This window comes from Saccopteryx bilineata, chromosome 1 (genome assembly GCF_036850765.1).
Source record: "Saccopteryx bilineata isolate mSacBil1 chromosome 1, mSacBil1_pri_phased_curated, whole genome shotgun sequence".
Classification (NCBI taxonomy): domain Eukaryota; kingdom Metazoa; phylum Chordata; class Mammalia; order Chiroptera; family Emballonuridae; genus Saccopteryx; species Saccopteryx bilineata.
This window is the reverse complement of record NC_089490.1, coordinates 190,922,875-190,941,839: the sequence shown is the minus strand read 5'-3', so window position 1 is coordinate 190,941,839 and position 18,965 is coordinate 190,922,875. Positions and strand designations below refer to the sequence as shown.

General features: G+C 44.7%; 1 protein-coding gene across 3 annotated transcripts in view; it reads right to left on the bottom strand.

The window, feature by feature from the left end:
* MAML3 (mastermind like transcriptional coactivator 3) overlaps positions 1-18,965 on the bottom strand; it is a 423,907-nt gene that overhangs the window by 306,543 nt on the left and 98,399 nt on the right. The gene's annotated exons all lie outside the window — the stretch shown is intronic.

Here is an 18,965-nt window from a genome sequence, read left to right as displayed (position 1 = left end):
TGAATGGCATTTAGCAATATATCATAAAAGACTTTTAACATGTGACTGCTCTTCAACTTGTCAATGTCACTTCTAAAAATTTATTCTGCGGAAAACTTACTAGGGACCTAGGAAAAGGATCAATTTTTGTTCTTCCTTCTTGGCACTTTGGATAAATTCCAAATTTTCTTCCAATGAATTTATGTCCTTTCTGCCACTGTTAAAACCTTCTCACTGTTTGTAAAGAGCGAGGGAAAGGAACTGGCTTCTTACTTCCCAACGTCTTTTTTCTGCACTCATGTTCTGGTTGATTTTTTTTTTTTCTGGTCAAAAAGTTACAGAAAAGAAACTGTATTTCCTAGAAAAGGCCATCAGCTTGTGAACAGGTGTTCAGAGCATTAGCTGGTGTTTGAAGAAGAATAAGGTTCCAGCTGAACTTCCTCTTCCCATATGGATTTCACATAATCAATAGACCTAAAAATACTTATTGAACACATCTTATGAGCAGCACTGCATTAAGAGATATGTAGACAAACCTCAAGAACATTTTATTGCCCTCCATATCTATGCCCGGCAGCACTGACATAGACCTTGAAAAGATGACCATAATGAGAGGCAGTAATTACTTTCCAAATACAAAGTGTAGGAATTTAGAAAAGTGAACTAGAATGTCTGATGTGCGGTAATTTGGTTGCGATTAGACTTTGACAGAAATAAAATAGGTTAGCAAAAATTTCACACCCCTAGCCCTGGCCGGTTGGCTCAGCGGTAGAGCGTCAGCCTAGCGTGCGGAGAACCTGGGTTCGATTCCCGGCCAGGGCACACAGGAGAAGCGCCTATTTGCTTCTCCACCCCTCCGCCGCGCTTTCCTCTCTGTCTCTCTCTTCCCCTCCCGCAGCCAAGGCTCCATTGGAGCAAAGATGGCCCGGGCGCTGGGGATGGCTCTGTGGCCTCTGCCTCAGGCGCTAGAATGGCTCTGGTCGCAATATGGCGACGCCCAGGATGGGCAGAGCATCGCCCCCTGGTGGGCAGAGCGTCGCCCCTGGTGGGCATGCCGGGTGGATCCCGGTCGGGCGCATGCGGGAGTCTGTCTGACTGTCTCTCCCTGTTTCCAGCTTTAGAAAAATGCAAAAAAAAATAAAAAAATAAAAAATAAAATAAAAAAATTCACACCCCTAAGAGTTTGCTCTCTAGTGTTCATATATTTATAAATTCGACGATTCAGTAACTGAGCAAATTTGTGTTTTGCTTTGAACTTGAAGGATTTGACACAGGAGCTACCCTGATGTGGAGGGTATAATGAAGGAGGTATTACTATTATTGGATTGTATTTTGACTCCCTGCTTGCATAATTCCAGCAAATTGTCTAATTCCAGTTAATGATATAGAACCAAATCAAATAATGCGTTGGCGGGGGTTACATAAGGGTAGAGGCAGGCAGAGTAATGTTCACAAACCCCACTCGAAAGTCATGACCAGTGCAGTTCAAAAATGTGGTTAGTTGTCCAGCAATATGAGTCAAGGAAGTTCTAAGGTTAAACTCTCACAGATGGCTCATGTTCATGTTCAAAATGAGTTAAAGCAACACAATCCTCCTCAGATCTGATGTATGCTGAACTCAGGACACAGATTTCCCTCCCTGTTTAAGACAGTAGTGCAATTGTTGAAATCATCGCTTAATAAAACACAGCTTTTAAGAGACAAACCACATCTTTACGTCTAGGAAATAGATGGAAGTCTTACCATGAAAGAGGTAAGAGAACAAGAAAGTTCCACTCTACAGTGCTCCATCTCAGGTCGAATGGTCGAGCTGTAGTTTAATTCTTTCCAGAACACGCTGCTCACCTTTTCGTCAGAGTTGCCCTCTGCTCTCTTTCTTATGGAGGTACTCAGAGAAGAACAGCTTAGTTGAGAATGAACTGGGGTGAACTCAAAGCAGAAACACAACCTAGCTATCAAAGGCAATGGATCATATAGGAAGGTAAGGATTGGGACTTATTCTTTGTCTAAATGGCTTGTCACTGTACCTTATTCTCTTAGTAGTATTTCTGCTGTTAACTGAGCTCACATACCCTGCCAATCAAGATTTTCATTAAATAACAAGTGCGTGGGTTTTTCTAATGCATTTGTGGTGCATCCTGACAGGGTCTGTGCTAAGACGAGGCAAGGGGATAATCCATGAGTCGCCCACGTCTCAGCATGCTCTGAGAGCTCTGTGGCTCTCCTGGCGCATTTATGGCAGGTGGATGTAGCAGTCAGGGAGAGGGAGGCAGAGACCTCAGTCACCCAACATGCAGGAATATGTGTATTTACCAGCTCCATCTGCATTGTCCAGGGATACCACGCAGAGAATAAGAGTGACAAGGATTTAAAACCTGCCCCTCTTGAAACCGCCATGCCACCACTGCGCCATGAAATGACCCTTTCAAGTCAGGTGCTAAGCTGGATTGGCACCTTCTCCTCGACCCCTTTGATAGCTCATGTGCAGACTGCACGGTCCCGGCACAGACACTGCAGCACCTCCTTGAGCAGAAGGAACAGAGAAGATGAAAAGGAACACAGTCCCCGTGTTCCCACTCCAAGTGAAATGTGGTTTTTTTGTTCGTTTGTTTGTTAGTGAGAGAGACAGAGAGAGGGACAGATAGGGACAGACAGGAAGGGAGAGAGATGAGAAGCATCAATTCTTCATTGTAGCTCCTTAGTTTCTCATTGATTGCTTTCATTGTAGCTCCTTAGTTTCTCATTGATTGCTTTCTCATATGTGCCTTGACTTGGGGGGGTGGGGGGGGCTACAGCAGAGTGAGTGACTCCTTGCTCAAGCCAGCGACCTTGGGCTCAAGCTGGTGAGCCTTGCTCAAACCAGATGAGCCTGCGCTCAAGCGGGGTTTCAAACCTGGGTCCTCTGCGTCCCAGTTTGACATTTTATCCACTGCACCACTGCCTGGCCATATGAAATGTTGTTTCTTCCCACCTCTGTCCATGTAATAGTCACTCAAGGGTAAGTTACTTAAAAGTCGCTCAGTTACAAAAATAATCATGCTTTCTTTAATTTCCTTTCCTGGCAGTTGGTGTGTGTTTTAGAAAACATTTCCAAGGGGAAGAGGGAATGGGAAGGGATTTGTCAGAGGTACGAAGTTTCAATATGCATGAGAGGAATAAGTTCTGGACATCTGCTCTACAACAGAGCCAATGATTAACAATACTGAACTGTATACTTGCATAAGTTCACCAAGAGGGCAAGTCTTATGTAAGTGCTTTACCACAAAAGAAAAACAATATTTTTTAAATCTTTTAAAAAATAAAATAAAGGGGTGGACAGAAATTTTGGAGGTCATGGATAAGTTCATGGCCATGATCGTGGTGATAATGCTAAAGCTGTAGTCTTATCTCCAAACTTAGCAAGTCGCATACATTAAATACGTACAGCTTTTATTGTCAATCAGGCTTCCAAAAAGTGATTTAAAGGAATAAAAAGGAGAGAAAACCTTAGGAAAATGACGATGCCCCACAGTATGGTACCTGCTGTTCCAGCCATTCCCCTGGGCTCCTCAATTCTACTTCCCAACATGGACTGAAATGTACTTCACCATAAGGATTTATATCAAACCGATAAGTGTCACAAGCTCCTTGTCACATGCCTGGATATTCCTGAGGATCCCAAGCATAAGCTGAGATCACTGTGGCCCTGCTTGGTGGGGACAGAAGTAGAGGACATCATATCACTTCATTGCCGTCTTAGCTGCTGATTGGGTAATGCAACTCAATAGATTACTGGGAAAGTATGGCCCTAAGAGCCCATTTATCTTTTCCAGAAAAATCTCAAAAATCAGTCTATTTATGTCAAAGTGCAATAAATGACTACTGACCCTCTGCTTTAAAATAAAATAAAAAGGACAAGAAGTGATGGAGAAGGTTCCTTGACTTGGGTTTAATGTGAATCCTAAACACGTTACTATCTTTCCTCTCTAAAACCAAAGTTAACACTTCAGAGATTTCAAAAAACTAATGCATGCGCTAGAACAGAAATGGACTACACTAAGCAAGTGACCTGAATGTTATTTCCTCTCACTGGCCGAAGCAACATAAAAAGACAATGTATACCAAAGGAATCTGAGTAATGTCCTATGTCTACAAGATTGCGACTAAGTAGAGCATGTCTCAATGGGACATGACTCACGGGAGGCCCACAGCTTCAGTTCTGAACAAACGGATACAGAGTTTCACTCAGCCTGATGCTAACCAGTGCTAGTTCCACAGCTAACCAGTCATCTAGGCGATCCCTGTCTGAAACGGAACCAGGAGCACACCTTCCTTCAATAAGACAAGGGCCCAGGGAGCTCTGGGGTGACCTCGGGTACACAGATTTTTAAGCCATGTCAAACTGCTTTGCAGAAAAGCATTTCGTGTAACACACTCTCAGCAGGCACTCCAACCAGACTCAATCTAGAAGGACCCTTTGTCTCCGGCCACATTGCTCTGCTGCGTGGGGCGCTCTCCGCGGCCATAATTGGTTTGGCTGTCCATCCCACCCATCAGGTGATATGAAACTATCAATCAGGCTAAATGCAATGTGAGAGAAGTCTCTTTAGCCAATTAGTCAGTAATGAGAACATTAGCCACGATACCTTCTGCAGAGGGCACCTTCGCCATTCCACCGGCGTCTCAGAAGATGACAGTCTCTGTGTGATTAAGAAAGATCACAGGATGCCTGAGAAATTCTACATGGGTGAAGGAGAGGCTCCCAGAGCAATGCACTTGAAAGCGCTGTTCTCGGTGCCCCGAATCGGAGTGCTCTCCACAAAGCCACAGAACCAAACAACCTCAGGGCTGGAAGGGACCTTGACGGTGGTTTTGTCCCAGCTCCCTCATTGCACAGATATGGCAGGGAACAAAATGACTTGTCCAAGGTCATCAGCTTGCTGGCAAAGGCGCTCTCATTGCTCTAAAGAAAAATGTCAGGGCTGTTGCAAACAAACCAAAGGCAACACGTGAATACAGAGAAACCCCTACACGGGTCTGATATTCTCTTATGTGTCTTCTGTCTCTACTGGGGGCGAAGAACTTGTGTTTTACTCCCCTGATGTCCTAGGACCTCAGCACAATGACCACACATGGTCCCTTCAGGAAGTCCTGGGTGTAGTTAAAGCAATACTTTCTAAACCAGATTCTTTGGACCCATAACGCCAGCTCTGCCACTTACTAGATTGGGGCTTTGACAAGTTACTCTGCTCCTGGTACTCCGGCCTCCCCATCTGTAAAATGGGGATAATAATAGTACTGCCTTGCAGGGCTGTTAGGAGGATTAAACGTAAAACAAAGAACAGAGGTGGGCCAGTGCGGCTCAGCTGTTCTTTGGCAAGGAGCATTTGGGCTAACGGCAATGCCAGGGCTGCCTGCGCATGCGCAGGACCACCGCTAAGGTAAACCAGGGCGAAGTAAACCAAAGGTCCTCAGCGTCCTTGAGAAGAAGTCCGAAGGGATGATGGAAAGAAGCGTCAATTCCAAACGGAGAGCCGAAGTGAGGCCGTCATTCATGTAAGTATCACTGAAGCTTTGGGTGATGATGCCATCACATCCTCCTTGCCTGCTGGAATGCCCCTGGGAGAGGCACCTGGGCACAGTCAGTGGAAACCTGTGTGCCCACTACCCTCTCCCCCACAGCCCACCTGCCAAAGGGCCATGCCCCAGGTGACTGCACTGGCCATCCTGACCCTTGTGCACACGAGCGATCTGAGAACTCAGCACGCCTGAGTGGGAAACATCACCATTCACCGAGTCGCCAGGCCCTGACCTCGGAGGTGACTTCAGCCCTTCCAGAGGTTCCCCGAGTCTGCTCCTGTTGGCCTTCACACCCCGTCTGGCCTGGCCCTCCCACGGCACCCGCCCTGCTGTGTCGTCACGGCTTGCTCGCCGGTATGACTCCTCTACTCACTCCTTTTCTGCATTTCCCACTCCCCCACAGTCCTTCCTGAACACAAGACCTGGCGAGTATTTGACAAAAGGGCCACCTCAGTGGGTCGTCCTCACGTAACATACACAAAACACCAAGAGCCACCCTGATGCGGAGCACTCACTGCACGGCCGTAACATGGTAACACACCTCTGAGGTTTTCCTCTCACCTTTCAAGAGCAGATATGCTCTCTATCACCACCACCACCTGCCCCACCCCCTGAACGAGAAAACACATACGAGAGCAAAGGGCAACTCCTTTGCCACTTCTGGCGCAGGTGGGCAAACAAACACATACAAACACTCACGGACCCCCAACCAGACCACAAGGGAAGTGGAGGGCTTGCAGATGGAGGCGGGTGCGCTCTGGAACTGAAAGTTTAGGGTAGAAAGGGCCCACGAAATGGGGAGGGCTGCTGCTGCCTAACATCTGGCTTCTCCCTTTATATAGCATGTGCATCTGGTCTCAAATGAGAAAGACAGAGGGAGCGGGGGAAGGAGAGATCTTACTAGACCTGTGAAGACAGGAATGCCTTTCCATTCTCCCTTTTCTTCCACCATAGTGTTGAGGGCATCTCCAACCACCTGACTGAGCAAATGCTATTGGGTAGGACTAACACCTCGAATCTCACCTAAGCTCCTGAGAGCGAGGTCCTTGTCCTATGTGGTTTTCAACCACTATAAAGAATGTATAAACAAAATTCCTATCTAGGTAGAGGAGGGTCCCTCCCACCTGTAATGCTACTCTCTCTCCCATACAAGGTTCATAGGGCTGCTATCCATCAATCTGTCCATCTCTCCTTCCTCTAATCCTAGTGTGCTGCATTGCACCTAATACTGTGTTCAACAGAAATTAGAAACCGACAAAGCATACCCCTTCCAAAAATAAAAAATATGCAGGGTAAAGTGCTTTAAAAAAATACATCATACTTTTTGTGAAAAATGAAAATGTTAAGTTACATACAGAGCAATTGCTGTATTTATGTCTTTCATGCTGACCTTATCTTGTTGGAGTATGGGAATCAGTGTCAGGAATGAACCCTGCACTAATTTAAATAGGATTCAGATATATTTTTATGCATAATAATAGTCTTCTTCCGCTATTACATAAACATAAAATATTACCCTCCTCCTATTCTGGAGACGTTATGACAATTTAAGCTAATACATTTAATTCCACTCTAGTCCCTGAGAGAACAGAGCTACAATTACTACTTAGCAAGTGTTTGATCCTTTCTGCTTGCCTCTAAAAGGCACTCTATGAAACTTTCATGGAAGATACCATGGAATCACTGTGTGGTATGACACATTGCAAATATTTTTTAAACTTTTATATGCCTGACGTTTAAAATAAGACACTAGTTCTTCAGGCAGAAGTTATTTAATGTCTAATAACATGCAGGCGTTTCTATACAGGTGCATCCGAGGTATCCTAATTTGAGAGGCAAAATCATACTATTTTGGGAGTGAGTCTTAAAGAGTGTGGTTATTTCCGCACGACTGGACATGGACATGTTTGCTAGCTCAGGCTCCATGGAGTAGGGCAGAGGTAGGACAATGGTAGTGACCCAAGAAGAAAGAGAATAGAAGAAACAGCAAGAGAAATGGAGACAGGCAAGGCAGGAGAAGCAGCTACTCAAAATGGAGGGACTGGAATGAAACCTGTACCCCCCTCCCTCAAACAACCAGAGGAGTGATCTCACCTCTTGCGCTAGTTAAGATGGGAGACTATTTATTTCCTAAAAAAATTATTCATACAATGATAACTATAAAAGAAAACCATACCTCAATGGTTTAAAGGGAATGTGGCAATTTCATCACCCAGAGAGCTTAACTATGTCATGAGAGACCTTTAACTAGGGGAGATCGTAGTAAGACTATGTGGGTAGGCGTCCCATGTTCACAGGATCAATGAATAAAGCAGCTAACCTTTACTAAGGTCCTGCTAGGTGGAAGGTGCTATTTGAAGCACATATTAACTCATTTAATCCTCACAAAGCTCCTGGAATATAGGAACTATTATTATCCACATTTTACTAATAAGAAGTAGTGTGCCCAAATCACACAGCTGGGACATGGCAGAGCTGAGATTAAAACCCAGCTGTTGACCTTGGCCGGTTGGCTCAGTGGTAGAGCGTCAGCATGTGGATGTCCCAGGTTCTATTCCCAGTCAGGGCACACAGGAGAAGCGCCCATCTGCTTCTCCACATTCTCTCTCTCTCTCTCTCTCTCTCTCTGTCTGTCTCTCTTTCTGCCTCTCTTCCCCTCATGCAGCCATGGCGCAATTGGAGCGAGTTGGCCCAGGACACTGACGATGGCTCCATGGACTCTGCCTCAGCCACTAAGAAGAGCTCTGTTGCTGAGCAACAGAGCAACAACCCAGATGAGCAGAGCATCACCCCCTAGTAGGCTTGTTGGGTGGATCCCAGTTGGGACACATGCGGAAGTCTGTGTCTGCCTTCCCTCCTCTCACTGAATAAAAAAACCCAAAAAAACAAAAAACAGCTAAGTCCAGAGGCAGCACCATCAACCACTTCATTATGGAGTGAGTCAATGAGTAAATGAATGAATGTATGAAAAAATGAATGCAAAAGTTACACTCACTGTTTCTAACTTGTGGCTTTAAAGCCTGCTCGCAGAGCTGGCCCATACCACAACGAATTGCCTTATAAACAGCTATGGGTCAACAAAACCATGCCTCTACCCCACCCTGATCTAGTAGTCTTCTATTTTAAAGGGACAAAATTCAAAAGGAAGGCTGATATTTCAGTTATCTACCCAGGCACATAGAGACCATGCAAAAAGGCAGAGTTGTGTGTGAGAAGTGACTGTGAGCTTCCTGTGGGCCCCAGGGTGCTTCCTGCTGGAGGAGAGAGATCTATCCTGGTGCTCTGGCAACATTCCAAGTGGGCACAGACTTTACATGCCCTGTGAAGTTTCAGTTAGTGGCAGGGTCTTCACTTCCTGTTTCTCGCTTGTTGAGTAACAGTCTGTACTTCACATTCCGGACGTGTCTACACTGGGTGGTACTGTGACCTGAAAAACTAGGAAACAGAGAGGGATCCAAGTCTGAAAAAAACAGGTCCACCTTTGGGGACAAAGAGACAAATTACTCAAATTTGGGACTGTTCCTACATGCAGGATCCTATTAAGCATATGATCATTTGAACGTGAACCATATATTTTATGCATATATGTTTCCCCCCTTCTCTGCTTCTCACCCCTCTTCTTTCTTCACTTCTCAATTCTTCGTTTACAGAGGCAGACATTTCTGTCTGTCGGATGGGTCCTCCTTTACCCTGCCCCCCACCCCTGCTCAATCGCAGACACCAGATAGCTTTCTCTCCCTCACCCAGATGCAACTTTGTTTCCCTATATTTGAAACATTGTTGTGTCCAAAGCCCTGATTTTTAGTTTTGGGGTTTTTTTTTTTGTTTTTTTTGTTTTGTTTTTGTATTTTTCTGAAGCTGAAAATGGGGAGAGACAGTCAGACAGACTCCCGCATGCGCCCGACCGGGATCCACCCGGCACGCCCACCAGGGGGCGACGCTCTGCCCACCAGGGGGCGATGCTATGCCCCTCCGGGGGTCGCTCTGCCGCGACCAGAGCCACTCTAGCACCTGGGGCAGAGGCCAAGGAGCCATCCCCAGTGCCTGGGCCATCTTTGCTCCAATGGAGCCTTGGCTGCAGGAGGGGAAGAGAGAGACAGAGAGGAAGGAGAGGGGGAGGGGTGGAGAAGCAGATGGGCGCTTCTCCTGTGTGCCCTGGCCAGGAATCGAACCCGGGACTTCTGCACGCCAGGCCGACGCTCTACCACTGAGCCAACCGGCCAGGGCCCCTCATTTTTAGTTTTTAAGAACACTGCTGCAGGAAAGCAATGCTGTGACATTTTCCAAGCAGCCATGGGGGTGTAGGGGGGACCGAGACCTTACAAAAATTTCTGGTGGTTTTTGACATCGAACTTCCTCCCTTCCCTGAACACCCTCCCTCCATCTCCCCACATTCAGCAACACGTTCTAGGGCAAGTAACCGGGCCAGTGGAGAATTTTTTTAAAAATGAGAGAAGTGAATACTTTTCTTTATTTTAAAATTGCAGTACCATCCCTGGAAAAACGTATACAGGTGGCACAGTGCGTTTTAATCCAATCAAGTGTGCCCACCTCGATTTAGCTCTTGGGAAAACTCAAGCAAGGACAACACTGTCCATCAGTTCAAAACAGTTTATTGTGACAGGAAAGTACCTTGAAAACTGGTGAAGACTCACTCATACATAGAACCAACTTCCCCTCCAGGGAAAATCGGTGAATATATTGAATAAATTCATTAGGGGTAGTTAATTCATCCAGGTCAACAGCACTTGACATCACCATTAAATTAATACTTAGAAAAATAAGCAGCCTTTTTTAACGAACAGATTGTAGAATCTAAAGTAAAGAGATCTATATTATATGAAGGGAATAATAATACAGGTTCCTTGTCCATGGAGGTGTTTTAATAATAATACTAATACTTGTAGTTCTTTTGGGTAAGGTACTACCTAATCCCAGGACGGTTCTATAAAAAAAGAAAAAAAAATAGATAGGTGAGTTCTCTGCAGATTCAATGAGGGCTCTGGGCCCCTACTGTTTTAAAAGCAGAAAACTGTTAATGCTGGAGATACTGTCAAAATACATTTCCCTCTGGTGAAGAAAAGGAGAGAGGGAGGGCTAAAGGGTGGAGTAGAAAGGAATTGTCATGAAAGCATTGTTAATATGAACTGAATTATCTTACAATGGCGATACTTCAACATGGGGAATGAAAATTGTTCCGTATTATTGTGGATTGACAATATGACAATTGTTCATTGAATGTGGATGACAGCTGTACCATTATAGCTCAGTGCACAACACGAGATGAATGAGTGTTACAAGTTCTTCCAGAATGGGTCCCTATTTCACAAGGGTTTGCGTCAGCCCAAAATAAATACATGCCAGTTTTCACGATGTCAGCAAATTTAGCACTGCTTTACAAACCAAAGGGTTACTTTACTGGTGGCCTCAGAGCACCCAGTATCATGTCCCTGCTTAGTGGATTTGTAGCAGCTGTGAAATGTCAAGTCAAAATGCCACGACATATCTATACAGCCAGTCTCCTATGCCTGGACGAGTGGGAGCTGACGTCAGACTGTCTCCTGCACCACAGGATCTCTGTTTCGGAACCTCTGTCTTGGCACCAGGCTCACTCCACCGTATATGAAGTCATCTGTGTGCCTCTTATTCCAAACTGCTCACCTAAAAGAAGGAGTGCTTTGCATGTTTCTTTAAATTAACACATGGGAGGCTAGAGGTATTTACATTATCTACTAATGTGCAACAAAAGTCATTCCCACCTACTTGGAAAAAAAATAATGCAAGGAAAAAGCACAAAAACCACTCTGCCTCAAAGAGGTAAGTTCTGTTCCTGTTAGTATTTTTATTTTAATATTTTATATTAGTATTTTTCTTTTTCAGTTATAATCCTTTTTGAGAGAGAAAGAGATAAGAGAGAGAGACAGGAAGTGAGAGAGATGAGAAGCATCAACTCGTAGTTGTGTCACTTTAGTTGTTCATTGATTACTTCTCATACCTGCCTTGACCAGGGAAAGGGGGAGACTCAAGCCAAGCCTGTGACTCATTGCTCAAGCCAGCGACTATGGGGTCATGTCTATGACCTCATGCTCAGGCTGGCGACCCTGCGCTCAAACTGGCGAGCAGTGCTCAAGCTGGAGCCTCAGGGTTTAGAAACGGGGACTTCAGCGTCCCAGGCCAAAGCCCTATCCACTGTACCACCTGTAGTCAGGCGATAATCAATTTTTAAAAAGCAGAATATGCTCTTTTTTCCTGTTCTTGTGCCAGCTTTTAAAAAAAACTCAGCAATCAATATGTTGTGAACATATATGTGAACACATGAACATATTGTAAACATTCGTACAATCTCATTAAAAATTCTTCAGAAATATCATTTTAATGGCTACACATACTCCATTTTCTACGTATCATAACTAACATAGCTAATCCCCTATTGTTGGACACTTGGGTTGTTTCCAGTTTTTCACTGTGAAAAGCAATGCAGCTATTATGTCACATTTGTACACTCTCTAATTTCTTAAGATTAAATTCACAAAACCTTGTCCTGGTTGTCTATGATCCTGGCAGTGGCAACACTCAGAGTGAATTAGGGGATAGTCCTTGGACAGGTGCCTCGAGCAAAATGTACCCATCATAAGAGCCTCTGAGGTATTCGTAAGTACAATGGAAGAGGTATAAAGAATGGGCAGGTTCTCCATTTTATACTTAGAGACAACAGAACCACTTATCCCTTAATTGCTGTAGCCAAGTCTTCTAGTGGAAGCATAGCCATCTGTCTTGGTCAACGAGGAAGAGATTACTACGTGCAAAGGGAAAGAAATTCTGTGAGTATTCTCCATGCTTCCACACTCAGTATGACATATAAACTTCCTCCAAAACACCTTTGAGTGAATAATAAAATGAGGGGTTATTTCATGCTCTTCCTCAAATATTTCTAGCTCTCTCTCTCTCATGAGGGCACACGCAGAAGTGCACTTCCGGGCCCTTGTGTGATTAGACGGGATCATGTGACCAGATCTAGAGCTCTCTTTCTTCGAAGCAACCAGTAGTGTGAGATAGTGGCTAGTTGGGTCACAATGTGTCCCCAACTGACAATGATAAGTCGTTCCTCCCCTCCCCACCAACCCACAGTAAACATGAGGAAGAATTAAATTTGTGTTGTTTTAAACCACTAAGATTTGAGAGTATCTGTTGCTACGTCATTACCTACATTCTCTTGATGGATAAACAAAATGATATTTAGCTGAACTTTGTGACTCCATGATCAGATTTAAAATACTATATTCACATACAGCTCCATGCTTCTCTACACATATTTGAAAACCGGGAGAGTTACAGACATAATCTTTAAGAGTTCCTGAGCTTCGTGATGTGACAATTCGTTAGGCATTTTTCAGTGGGTGGCAGGCACTTACACTAGGTGAGGATGAAGAGACATAGCAATGGACTTGGGAAGTATAAAATAAAGTATGTGTGTGGGGGGTACAGTTTCAGAATTTCTATAAAGGAGGAATTTAGAGTTAACAATTGAGATGCAAAGGGCACTTGGGAGACTGTCTTGACTTAGGGTTTGCATAGCAAATGCAGTCTGTATGGAATCATTTATTTATCTGAAATGAAGTATCTTTGCAGGGTGGCTGGTGGGGATATGGGAGAGGGGTAGTGCTTTGCTTTCCTCCCAGCTATCGACACAACGAAGAAGACAGCCAAGTCCAACTCCGAATTGGTGTGGGGGTGGGGGGGCTCTACAGAGAGGTAAGAAGAAAGGCTATGGTTCTCGTGAGGGCTGTTAGATGCAGTCTGAGTGGGAGAGACAGAGGAAGTTTTTGCCACGGACACTGAATTTGAGATGGACTTTTGGGGCTGACCTGGGAAGAGCAGCAGTCTAGGAGGAATGCCCAGCTTCCCGAAGGAGAACGCGGAGGTCGCAGCCAGTATCTAGGGCAGAGAAGTCATAACTAACGTCTAGAAGGCCTGCGAGACAAGTGCGAATTCGGGGTGAGCGCTGGGGGACTTACAGGGATTTGTGCTCGACAGGCGAAGGCAGGTGATGAAGGGACACGGAGGTGGGCTGAAACAGGGATTGGAAGGGAGAGAATTATCACCCAGAAGGAGCGAAGCAGGAATAGCTGGTCTGGGCAGGTTCCCTTGGCCGAAGCCCGGCGCCTGGATCTGAATAATACACCTGGAAAACCGAGGGGGAGGCACCACGCCGGACACTTCCAGCTCAAAACTCTCAGCACAGGGCTGAACGCAGAACAGATGAACAGGGCACGAATAACAACGGCTAAGAGCACCCCCCGGCCCCCGCTGGCCAGCAGAGGGCGAGTCAGTTGTACAGGGGGTGCTGCTAATCAAGTCATTGCTTTTCTTAAACATCTTTGTCCACTTTGGAAGCTTTAGTTTATCATGAACACCCTGCCTCCCCCCCAAAAGGAGACAGCAGAAGATGAAAGTATCCCTCAGACCAGAGCATTCAGCTACCTGGAAACAGTTTGGGGGTGACCTGGGCGAGGCCAACAGTAAGCAGAATGAGGACTGGAGATGGTCTCGGCATTTTAGCCTTAAAACGGTGGATGTGAGAGCTGGTGGCAACGACTGTCTTTGACTTCATGATAAGACAAAGATAGGCTCTTAAAACAAGCGAAACACATAGCAGTTACTCAGCACTTGGTAAAGTTTCTTGCTGGTAATTCCCTTTTGCTAAACCTGATACTGCAGGCTTCCCTTTATGAAAACATTTTAGTTTGGGTTCAAGGAAGAAAAAAAACAACCCCAAGATAAAAAAAAAATTAGTATAAAGGCTGGAGAAAGGCGGTGTTATGGGAGAAAAATGATCCCTTTTCTATGTGATACTGAGTGAGTGGACTGGATTTCTGGCCCAAAAATCAGGATAGTATTTCAAGAATGAAAGGGAAATTTCTTGAGGGAAATGAACAGTTTAACCATAAACATGGGTCCTTCTAATATCCCATCGAAACACAAGAAACCCAGGAATAGGTTACAGAGGATTACACTACTCAGAAGTAAACGTGTGTGTGTGTGTGTGTGTGTGTGTGTGTGTGTGTGTGTGTGTTTTCAGAAGGCACATGAGCAACGAAACAATAAAACTGTCTTCAAAAGGTTAGGGGAAATTTATTGGGAACCTACTGGGCACAAAACTGAAGAAAGTCTGCTTGTAACTGGACTTCGTGTGGTTGCAAAAACAGTGGATGCCTTTTCTAACTTTTCTCACCAAAGACAGCAAACATTTTCCATGGAAAACTTCCCTGGAATCTGTTTTGTTCTAAGGTCAGATCTACAAAGCCATAATTACCTAGGTAAGTTTGGTCTGATGTTGCCCAAAATATCCAGGTAATTATAGGAGAAAGGTCATTTCCTCTGTATAATCTCGACTGTCCCACTGGCATCTACACTGGCAGTTATCCAGTTAAGAACAGCCTTTTATTGCACTTGGTGCTTGTATAGACCTTGTCAAAGACTGGGATGTTCTGAACAGGTGATTTTGTTTTTAAATGGCCTTTATAAATATTCCTTCTCTCTTATCCCATTCCCTAGAATGATCCAATGACTTCCTCCCCTGGACCTTATAGAAAATACCCTTCGCTAATGTTTACATTTCAGAACATGCATTCTGGCATGGGAGAACACAGTGAGACAGGAAAGAGAGGTGAAGAGGAAGAAAGAACAGGGGCTCCAAGATCTGCAAAACTGTGGAGATTAAAAGATGACTTATAGTCAGAGAGAGAGAGAGAGGCAAAGCAGATACACAGTTCGAAGACCTCTTATTCAGAGTTTGAGCTTTGCCAACACAGGCAGTTTGGGGGCAGAGAGAAGCACATGGCCAGTCTGTGATTGCTCAAGAGAAGCAACCATTCCTTTTCTTCACAAAGAAAAAAAATGGCACTTATCTCAAGTACAGCAAGGCATATTAGGATTCACCTCCCCCATTCTCTTTCTTCCTTCTTCCTCCTACCATCTCCCTCACCGCCTCCCCTTCCTGTTGGAAAAGAAAAGGTGGGAGGGGAGAAGGAGGGGAGAGGACCCATCAGCCACAGATAACACTGTGTGAGTCTCTTTCTTCAGCTTTTACCAGCCTGTGGGGGTCAGGATGCTATTGGTTCAGCTTTCTGTGCGATATGGTGCCTCTCACTTAGCAACAGCAAGCAGGATAGACAGGAAGCAACGCCACCTGGCTCAGTGAACGTTCTGCTGGTTTAAAAGGAGCCACTCACTCAGGGAGACAGAAGGGGAGAGAGAGAGAAAGAGCAGTCTGAGCTTAACATATTGTACCATGAAGAGCAAGGCTCAATCAGGGTGTTAACGACAACCAACAGGCAGGCTGTGGGGGGCAGAGCAGAGACAAGAGATATTTTTTTTAATGAGTATCTATGTAGAAATCACATCCATAATACGTTCATGTGTATTTTTATGGACACACTGCACTGGGTGGTGAGTGGGCAGAGAGGTGGGTTATCTAGGCAAAAGGGAAGAGGAAAGGTCAATCTAAAACTCTACAGTGAGTTTCCCGGGTTTTATTTTGTTTTCACACCAGGGTGCTGCGGACAAAGAAAAGTAAAATTGGGTGTACTTGAAAAAGCAATAGGCTATGTAATCAATCACAGGTTGCTGTTTATTTTTTAATTAGTCACAACACAGTAGTTATTTCTAAATCCTAAATTCTATTTTAGCCTTTGAAAATTAACTTTCTGGATTGGAGACTGGCAAAAGAACATCTCTGCTAGGAAGAGAAGTGTTTTCTTTGCTTCCTTTGTGGCAAAGGGCAATTTCGGAGAAGGGAGTCGGTAGGAGTTCCGGAAGCTCACACGGAATGTTAACAGGGCCCAGGGCCAATAACGACAAGGAAATGTACCCTGCCAGTCCCTCTTCTTCCACCTCTCTTCAGAGAATTTTCCCTTCCCTTCTGTGCTTGGTCCTCCACCAAACTTGAGGACTGTCTCACCTGTGTACGGACCCCAACTCAACCCACCCCATCAGATGGCCTAACCTCACAATGTAGATGGGAAGTTAGCTTTCTCCCCTTCCTAGAGAAAAATGGTGCCTTTCAGTAGGGACGGGGGCCTTTGACTGGATTGAATGGGGCTGGAGAGACACAGAGTACACTCTGGGGTCACAGATGGGCCTCTCTTAGCCCAAATGAACCAGACCCAATTAACCCCTTTGACTCCGAGCAGTAAAAGCCACTGACTACAGTGACCCCTGCTGCTCGGGGCATGGCTGTACAATCTGGCATCGCCTACCAGGTTCTCAAAAGCTGCCATTTGCTCCATGGATGGGAACTCCACTGAACATGTCCCCACGGCTATGGGCTCAGACCTGAATGTGGAGACTTTCAGCCCTGCACTCCCCAGCGAGCCTCAGAGCCTGGAACTCCGCACTCCCAAGAGGCCAGCGGTCTTCAGCCAGCCACAGGGGTTTGCTCAAAGTCACTGGCGTGGGAAAACATAGTCTGATAAGAGCCCGCACCTCCTTCAGAATCCCTGCAAATGTGAAGTTACTTTATTAACAATCTCCTTTGATACCTGATTAGGTCATCCTGGGGAGGGGGGGAGAGGTTTTTATCCAGTATCCACTGAACTATCCTCTACGGAGAAAAATACGACAGTGAAGCAATCATACAACAGGGGTATTTAGGAACTCCAGTTTTTATAATAGCATGGTAATTAATCCATATTTGTTTTACTCTATATGTTTAGACAGATCCCAGAAATTCTCTCCCACTGAGGAATAAAAAACCATTTAATAATGAAAGTCAAAGTTATACTTTTCTGCAAGCATAGGAAAAAGTGCCCACATGTTATTGACAAACATGTTGGTAAGTCTACTACTCTCTTCTCCACTAAGGACAAGAGCAAGGTCATGATCCCCCTCCCCCATACAGGCATTACATTTATTTTTTTTTCTTTTAATAATTTAATTTTTTTAATGGGGTGACATCAATAAATCAGGATACATATATTCAAAGATAACATGTCCAGGTTATCTTGTCGTTCAATTATGTTGCATACCCACCACCCAAAGTCAGATTGTCCTCTGTCACCTTCTATCTTGTTTTCTTTGTGTCCCTCCCCACCCCCTATCCCTCTCCCATTCCCCCCTCCCCCCCGTAACCACCACACTCTTATCAATGTCTCTTAGTTTCACTTTTATGTCCCACCTACGTATGGAATAATGCAGTTCCTGGTTTTTTCTGATTTACTTATTTCACTTCGTATAATGTTATCAAGATCCCACCATTTCGCTGTAAATGATCCGATGTCATCATTTCTTATGGCTGAGTAGTATTCCATAGTGTATATGTGCCACATCTTCTTTATCCAGTCTTCTATTGATGGGCTTTTTGGTTGTTTCCATGTCCTGGCCACTGTGAACAATGCTGCAATGAACATGGGGCTGCATGTGTCTTTACGTATCAATGTTTCTGAGTTTTGGGGGTATATACCCAGTAGAGGGATTGCTGGGTCATAAGGTAGTTCTATTTTCAGTTTTTTGAGGAACCACCATACTTTCTTCCATAATGGTTGTACTACTTTACATTCCCACCAACAGTGTATGAGGGTTCCTTTTTCTCCACAGCCTCTCCAACATTTGCTATTACCTGTCTTGTTAATAATAGCTAATCTAACAGGTGTGAGGTGGTATCTCATTGCAGTTTTGATTTGCATTTCTCTAATAACTAAAGAAGGTGAGCATCTTTTCATATATCTGTTGGCCATTTGTATTTCTTCCTGGGAGAAGTGTCTGTTCATGTCCTCTTCCCATTTTTTATTGGATTGTTTGTTTGTTTGTTGTTGAGTTTTATGAGTTCTTTTTATATTTTGGATATTAGGCCCTTATCTGAGCTGTTGTTTGAAAATATTATTTCCCATTTAGTTGGCTGCCTGTTTATTTTGTTATCAATTTCTCTTGCTGAGCAAAAACTTCTTAGTTTGATGTAGTCCCCAGGCACTACATTTAAAGCCATATTAAGGTCCCAGGAGTAGGAAGGCTGGGTGATTATAAAGGAGTGGGTCAGGAGGTACAACTTGATTCATTTCTGGCAAAGACTATCTAATGAACCTTCCCCATGTTAGGTACACAATGAACAGAACACTAGTAATACTGAGCATTCAAATGTCACCTTTCTTTGAGATGGCTCAAAGTGCTTTGCAAATATTTTGCTTTTTATTCCCAAGCATCCCACTTGGACTAGCTGGATGTTCAATTGTGAAATTCTCATTTCCTAACTGGAAGACAGAGAGGAGCGGTGAGCCTGTAACATCACAGAGCGAGCCAGTGGAAGGCTGAAAGAAGAATCAAGCTTCCTAAATTCATACCCATGCCTTTGCCACTGGGCCACAGGGGCCAGGCGGTGATCACCAAACCACAACGAGGCCCACCTCCTGCCTCTTACGGAGGCCTCATACTGG